This window comes from Pteropus medius, unplaced genomic scaffold (assembly GCF_902729225.1).
Source record: "Pteropus medius unplaced genomic scaffold, Ma_sr-lr_union100, whole genome shotgun sequence".
In the NCBI taxonomy this organism is placed as follows: domain Eukaryota; kingdom Metazoa; phylum Chordata; class Mammalia; order Chiroptera; family Pteropodidae; genus Pteropus; species Pteropus medius.
In genome coordinates, this window is record NW_024342257.1 from 1,758,571 (window position 1) to 1,767,368 (window position 8,798).

Below are 8,798 nucleotides of genomic sequence, written 5' to 3' on the forward strand. Positions count from 1 at the left end.
GAAATCATACCAACCATATTCTCTTATCATAATGCTTTGGAACTAGAGATCAACTGCAAAAAGAAAAAAGGAAAAATCACAAATTCTTAATAGTGAATTGTAAGAAAAAGAAGTGGAAATAATAATTCATTTTGCAATTGTAACAAAAAGAATAAAATACCTAAGAATAAATTTAATGAAACATGTGAAAGACCTATATAATGAAAACTATAACACTCTATTAAAAGAAGTCGAAGAAGATACAAAGAAATGAAAGATATTCCATATTCTTGGATTGGAAGAATCATCATAGCTAAAATGACCATATTACCTAAAGCATTGTGCAGATATAATGCAATCCCTATCAAAATCCCCTTGGCACTTTTTAAAGAAATAAAACAAAAAATCATCAGATTTTTATGGAAGCACAAAAGATCCTGAATTGCCAACGTCATCCTGAGAAAAAAGAACAAGCCAGGAGGCATCACTCTGCCCAATTTCAAATTGTACTACAAAGCGACAACAATCAAAATGGCATGGTATTGGGAGAAAAACAGACACATGGTCTAGCGGAACAGAACCGAGAGTCCAGATAAACCCATATTTATATTGGCAAATAATTTTTGACAAAAGAGTCAAAAACATACAGTGGAGAAAGGAATGCCTCTTCAATAAATGGTGCTGGGAAAACTGGAGAGCCACCTGCAAAAGAATGAAAATAGACTGTTGTCTATCACCACACACAAAAATTAACTAAAAATGGATTAAGCATCTGAATATAAGACCTGAAATGCATAGAAGAAAACATAGGAACTAAACTCAAGGACGTTGGGCTTAAAGCTGAATTTATGAATTTGACCTCAAAGGCAAGGAAAGTAAACACGAAAATAAATGAGTGGGACCACATCAAACTAAGAAGCTTCTGATCAGCAAAAAAAAAAAAAAAAAAAAATCATCAACAAGGTAAAGAGACAATCATCTGAATGGGAAAACATATTTGCGAGCAACACCTCCAATAAGGGCCTAATATCCAAAATATACAAATAACTCATACAACTCAATAACAACAACGACAACAACAAAATCTAATCAAAATATGGGCAGAGGACCTGAACACTTACCCTAGAACACATACAAATGACCAACAAATATATGAAAAGAGGGTGAGGAAAAAAATTGTGTAGATGATAGAAGCTCAGTTCATCTCTCTGGTGACCAAATCAAAATTGTGATAGAAACAAGGAACAGCAGCAAGGAAAAATCTCCTGGGATCTAGCCATAAACTAGGGAGAAATCCAATAAATCACTGAGCATTGGCAGAAGGTAGGACAGGGTGAGTACAGGACACTGCCCAATCTCAAGCGGCAGAGTGAGATGGAGGCTGTGGCAGCAGCGGCAGCAGCAGCGACAGAAGCAGCGGCAGAAGTCTCTTAAAGGGGTCACATCCACGAGCAGATTTTCTTGGTGAGGGACTTGCTCGCTCTGAGCACCAGTGCCAATTCAGGTGTGCACAGGGGGCTCCAAGGACTCACTGGGAGACATTGTCAGAGTGAGAGCCGACACAAGATTCACTCTGTACAGAAGTGGGGCGGTATCCATTGTTCCCTGTTGAACCCTCATAACAGTAGCTGGACACAGCACTGCCATGATGTCATCAAACTGGGTAACACAGGCCGCTCCGCCCAGAAGATTCCCTGAAACCCTGCCTCCCCCAACTCCCGGCCCTATCCAAGCCACATCCAGGTATATCCTCAGCCAGTCAAGTGCTTCTTGCTGAGCAGTACCTAGACTCACCTGGAGGCAGCTGGCCTCGGTTTCTGGTATGGCCTTTTGAGGCAACTGTAGAGCATCTGTGGATTGTTTGCTGAATCTTAACAGGTGGCCCCGAGGAGTAGAGGTTTGTGCTAAATTTGGACTGTAGCTGAACCCCTCTCAGGACTGTGCCACTGGACACCTACTTCACAAGTCCACAGTAATAAGACCGGGAGACTTAGGAACTTTGCTTAGTATGTAAAAACAGACGAGGAAAGTTATCCAAAATGGGAAGACAAAGAAGCAGAAACCATACGAGAGAACAGAACAGAGATCCAGATACAATGGAGTCAAGCAATCTAACAGGTGCAGAGTTCAAAACACTGGTTATGAAGATGCTCAATGAACTTTTGGGAAGTGTAGATAAATTCAGCAAAGAGATAAAGAACATAAAAATTGAAAAGGAAATTATAAAAGGGAGCCAGTCATAAATGAAGAACACATTATCTGAGATGGGAAGTATATTAAATGGAATAAACAAAGAAATAAGCAAAGTGGATAAAGAAAAAGGTCAAATGCCCTACCTAGAAGATGGGAAAGCCAAGAACATGCAATCAGAATGGCAAGACATAAGATTCCAAGACTATGAAAATAATTTAAGGAGCATATGGGACACTATTAAAGGTCCAAATATCTGTCTAATTGGTATAACTGAAGAAATTCAAGATGTTAAACAGCTGTTTGAAGAACTAATGATGGAAAACTTTCTTAAACTGGTGAAGGAAATGGACATAAAACCCCAGAAAGCTCAGAAAATTCCAAAACTCAGGGATCCAAAGAGGCCCACACCAAGACACATCATAATTAAAATGCCAAAGGTTATATACAAAGAAAGAATATTAAAAGCAGCAAGAGAAAAAAAAAATACTTATAAGGCAACACCCATAAGACTGGCAGCTGATTTCTCAAAAGAAACTATGCAGGACAGAAGGGCTTGGCAAAAAATATTTGGCAGGATGAAGACCCAAGATATACAACTAAGAATAATTTATCCAGCAAAGCTAATCACTTAGAATTGAAGGACAGATAAAGAATTTCACAGACAAAAATAAGCTAAAGTATTTATCATCACCCAGCCAGTATTACAGGAAATGTTGGAAGGACTTCTTTAAAAAAAAATAAAATAAAATAATTAATTTACTTCTTTTACAGTGACATTGGTTAATGAAATCCAATAAGTTTCAGCTGTACACTTTAACAGTAAGGCATATATATATTTACACTGTGTGGTCACCTCCCATACTTAGATTTTTTTCTGTCACAGCATATTTGACCCCCTTTACCTCGTCTACCTCCCCCCATCACCACTCTCAACCCTCTGTTAACCACTAGTCTATAATCCATGTCCATAAGTCTCTGTTTGTTTGTCCTGTTTATTTGTTGCTTTTAGGTTTATATCCCACATATAAGTGATATCATGTGATTTTCAACTTTTTCTGTCTGGCTTTTTTCGCTTAGCATGATTATCTCGAGGTCCATCCATGTTGTCGCAAATGGCAGTATTTCATCTCTTCTTATGGCTGAGTAATATTCCATTGTATATATGGACCACAGTTTCTTTAGCCAATCATCTATCGTAGGACAGTTCAGTTGCTTCCATGTCTTGGCCACCATGAATAATGCTGCTATGAACATTGGTGTGCAAATATCTTTATGGATATGAGTTTTCAAGTCTTTGAGGTAAATATCCAGTAGAGAGATTGCTGAATCATATGGTAGATCAATTCTTAGTTTTCTGAGGAAACTCCATACTGTTTGACATAGTGGCTGTGCCAATTTGCAGTCCCAACAGCAGTGCATGAGGTTTCCTTTTTCTCCCCATCCTCCCCAACATTTGTTATTACTTGCCCTTTTGTTCATAACTATTCTAACAGATATGAGATGGTATCTCATTGTGGTTTGATTTACATTTCCCTAATAGCTAGCAGTGTTGAGCTTCTTTACAAATATTTGTTGGCCATTTGTATTTCTTCTAGGTAGAAGTGTCTGTTCATATTAGAGAGACTGCTTTAAGAAGAAAAAATACAAAATACTCACTTCAGATTAAAAGACACACAGAGACTAAAAGGAAGGGATGGAAAAAGATATTGCTTTGATGGACCTAGAAGGTATTTAAGTCAGACAGAGAAAGATAAACACTATATGATTTTATTTATATGCGGAATCTAAGGAATAAAAAGAACAAACTAATCGAAACAGTTTTACAAATATAGTGGACAACTTGGTGACAGACAGAGTGGAGGGGGTTTGGGGGCTGGGAGATGGAGTGAAATGTTAAAGAAGTACAAATTAGTAACTGATGGATGATCACAGTGACGGGGAGCATGGCATAGGAAATACAGTTAATATTAATATGTTGGCTAGGTAGAAAGTCAGAGGAGAGAGGGAGTAACTGGGGGAATCATTTTACGAACTATATAGATGTCTAACCAATGTATGTATACGTGAAACTAATTAACAAATAGATAGATAGATAGATAGATAGATAGATAGATAGATAGATAGATAGATAGATAGATAGATAGATATTCAACCTCACTAGGTATTAGGGAAATGCAAATCAAAACCACAATGAGATACCATCTCACACCTGTTAGAATAGCTATAATCAACAGGACAAGTAATAACGAATGTTAGGGAGGATGTGGAGCAAAAGAACCCTCGTACACTGCTGGTGGGACTGCAAATTGGTACAGCCACTATGGAAAACAGTATAGAGGTTCTTCAAAAAACTAAGAATTTATCTACCATATGATCCAACAATCTCTCTACTGGGGATTTACCCCAAAGTCTTGGAAACCCATATTTGAAAAGATATTTGCACACCAATGTTCATAGCAGCATTATTCATGGTGGCCAAGACATGGAAGCAACCAAAGTGTCCTACGATAGATGATTGGCTAAAGAAGCTGTGGTCCATATATACAATGGAATATTACTCAGCCATAAGAAGAGATGAAATACTGCCATTTGCGACAACATGGATGGACCTCGAGATAATCATGTTAAGCGAAATAAGCCAGACAGAAAAAGTTGAAAATCACATGATATGACTTATATGTCAGATATAAACCTAAAAACGATAAATGAACAGGACAAACAAACAGAGACTCATAGACATGGACAATAGACTAGTGGTTACCAGAGGGTAGGGAGTGGTGGTAGTGCAGAGGTAGATGGGGTAAAGTGGGTCAAATTTGTGGTGACAGAAAAAAATCTAAGTATGAGAGGTGACCACACAGTGTAAATATATCTATGCCTTACTGTTAAAGTGTACAGCTGAAACTTATTGGATTTCATTAACCAATATCACCATAAAAATAAATTAATTAATTTTAAAAAATAATAAAAAAATGTAAGTAGGGATGTTAGTGCTATTTCTCAATACTCAGTCCCAACTGTATTGTCTCCAATATTTCCAACTTAAAACATGTAGTTCCATTCTCTGAGAGATTAAAAAATAATTCAATAGCATTATTGTGCTCTTATGGATCTTTCACATAATGATTTAAGATATGTAATTTATAGTATGAGTTATATCTAGCCTTTCAAAGAGTGGAATTCATTTTTTATAGAAGAGTAATCTTTTGCATCAGAGACTACCTTATAATACATGTATCAGTGTTTTATTTTCATGAAATGTCTGTGTCAAGTGAAGACGTAAATCAGCACATACTGTGCTCGATCACAGCTGCACTATAAACCCATTAGGAGTTGGAATTATGGAAATGATGACCTAGTCTTCAGTGTAGCTTCACCATTCCATAGCTCCAGCTGTTGTGTATCCAAGCTAAGACAGGAACATTTACGCATAATCTTGGAAGAGCTTCAAAAATGTCTAAGAAAGCTTTGACCCAAATAAATTAGTTTGATTTTAACTAATTGTGTAGAAAGGGAGAGAGAGAGAGAGAGAGAGCGAGCCTGAGAATGGAACACTAAAATTTTCTTCAAGTTAAAATTCCGAATAACGAATGAAGAAAAGCATAATTCACTGGTGAAATCAAGTTTTATTTAATGCAGTTAGAAACACATAACCCATGTTTTTGGATTTTTGTTTGTTTTGAAATGGTTGTGATTGTCAACACATTGATTTTTAATTTATCATATCAGAAAAAAAATAATTGGGTTATGGAATTGATGATTTTGTTGGGAAAAACCTCTCTTGAAAACTGAAACTAAGAAGATGTGATCCTGGGGCAATTTGTTGTTGTTTCAAAGGATAAAATTGTTCCTTCAGCTATATAATAGTGCCTAACAGCACTGCTTCCTGTAAAATTGTTCCAAGCACATTTCCATAAAGAAGGGTTCTATTCTACTTGCACCCTGCTTATATTCCAACTCCATCTATATTCTACTCCAGGCTTTGGTATGTTTCTCCCCCCAACAATTTGGCTATTTAATGCTTGTACAGGCCTATAATTGTGCTGATGTCATCTAGCCAATCAATCATAGAACTATTCATTAGAATATCTGCAATCAAGGCAGTGTCAAAGTGAGCTACATTTATTTTGCTACTAAATATCAAACAATGACAAATTAAACTCTTATTGTGATGATAGTATTAAAACAAATGATGTGCAATTATATTTTTTTCTTGCCATTATGTTATTTTTACTAGAGAATATAGTAAATGTGGATTTTACAGACTTTAAAACTGGAGCATAGCTAAAAGAAAGAGGGCAGAGGGATTCGTATTTCCACATGAAAAAGGCCCTTATATTGCACTGATGAAAAACAAGTCACTAAACACTATATTTTGGCAAAATAAGAATGCAGAAGCATAGTTTCCATATATAGTGCAGTCTATGACCATGTGTAAGCACTAAAAATAGATGAATGTAGGTGCACTGAGTACTCCCACAGCAACACAAATCCCTCAGAAATAAATTGCTAGTTATAACCAAAGAAAAATAATTCACATGCTTACATATTTTCCTTCTGCAAAAATGTGCTTTTTTTTTCAAAATTAAGGTTAATATAATATTTTATCCTTGAAAAACTACATCCTCATAAACTTTCATAAATTTACCTTATATAAAAGGTCATTAGTGGAAAGTGGAAAATTAAATAGCATTGATAAGAATAACTATTTAGTTTTCTCTTGTTTTTCAAGCACCTAAAAGTCAAATGTTAATTAAAATAGTTAAATAAATAAAAGGAAATTTTTTAAGTAAGTTAAGTTTATCCTTTGCAGCTGTCCTTGACTTAAATTGCTTCAAAATATATTAAGAGCTCTCATATTAGAATCATTAAGGACAGTTTAAAATAGATTTTCACAGTAAGAGGTATTAACATTTTAGTAAAATTTTAATGGGAGAGTTTTACATGTGGCAAAACTGAAGAGAAAAGACATTTAAAGATGAAAATATTAATTAACCAACAATTTTCTGTTGCTCTGATGTTTCTGTCTCAGTAATATTCTCTTTCTTCTAGACTCTACAATAAGACCAAAATAACCCTTTACTTATCTCATTATGTTCTCTTTCTTTCAGAGTCCCAGTTTCTGGACATGATTTCACTATGGAATAAAATAAAAGAAGACCAGTTAGACCATGGAGAATATTTTATTTATTAAGATACATTTGGAATAAGAGCTAAATTTATAAACACAACTATGAAAATCTTGGCATTAACAAGACTTAAATACATTCCGAAACATCTTCTGGAACTTCACACTATGATTCTGAAAATAATTTTATAAAATTAATATATCTTAAGAATGTAGTTAAGAACATCACAAATTTATTTATTGGGTGTATATTTAGTCAGTAATGAATCAAATCCAAATATTTTCAAACATGAGAAATAAAACTTTGTAAGTCAATAAAGGTGTCTTCTCAAACGTGTTTTTTTTCAATCATATTTGCTCAAATGCAAAGTTCATTTTTAATTCTAAAATATTGTTGAACAACTGAAATATAGGTTCATGATATGAATTGTAAGTAACAAAATTCACTTTTGTCTAAATAAAACTTTTTTATTAAGAGATAATAAAAATACAAGTATTATTTGTTCAATGTCTCTAGAGGAACCTAAAAACTGGACTTGTATACTGCACAGTGAACAAAAATGCCATTAATCACACTGCAGAGTTGGTTGAGTGAAGACATCACTGCTGGTGCAAAAGGGGCCAGACAGCATAGCGTGTATCACTGAGGGATAGCATAAGCCACTCTAACTACATTCCCTTCTCCTCCCTTCAGGTCAGGCAATGCAGTAGGATGTTGCTCTGAGAAGTACTCACTGCCTCTAGGCCTCTAGAAACTGCCATCACTGCTTCTACCAATATAATTTCTACTGTTTCTTTTGTGAGGGTCGTTTGGTTAGCAAAGTCTAAGTTATGTGCCCAAGTCCTGGCTACACTGAGGCTTGGAAAGCAAGTAATGTACCTGGAATTTTCAGCTTATATAAGTGAGAAGTTAGCTTTGCCTCCTATAGTGGAGGATTCTCCAAACATAGGAAGGCAAGTTTAGATGCTGAGTGACCAAAACACAATGACAAATGACCACCATGGTTCACTCCTTCAGCTACCTAACACTAGCATACAGTATTCTTCCAATACTCTATTTTATCTAACATTACATAGCTCTTACTTTGTGCTAGGTATTCTTCTAAGCATTTCATATGTATTTAGTCATTTAATCCTCACTAAATCCTATGGTATAAGTACTATATCCTTCTCATTCTACAAGTAAGAAAACTGAGGCAAAGAAAGATTAAATAGCTTTCTCAAGTTCCCAAACCCCTGCATAATACCACATTTTTACGTGATACAATTAAGTTGTTCATTATACAATCAAAACTGCACTATCTCTACAAAAGGTATGCAATGGACAATGTTTGTGTCCCTGCCTCCCCCCCAAATTCAAATGTTCAAATTTTAAAACCCAAGACAATGGTATTAGGATGTGGGGCCTTTGGGAGGTAATTACATCAAGAAGGCAGAGCCCTTATAAAAGAGTCCCAAAAGAGCTCCCTCGCCCCTTCCATCCTGTGAGGACACAGTG

General features: G+C 35.6%; 1 long non-coding RNA gene across 1 annotated transcript in view; it reads left to right on the forward strand.

Moving 5' to 3' along the window:
* LOC120599861 (uncharacterized) overlaps positions 1–7,589 on the forward strand; it is a 32,268-nt gene extending 24,679 nt beyond the window's left edge. Inside the window, exon 3 of the long non-coding RNA XR_005652018.1 lies at positions 7,284–7,589. This is a non-coding gene — a long non-coding RNA (uncharacterized LOC120599861). The remainder of the gene's footprint in view (positions 1–7,283) is intronic.
* The last annotated feature ends 1,209 nt before the right edge of the window (positions 7,590–8,798 follow it).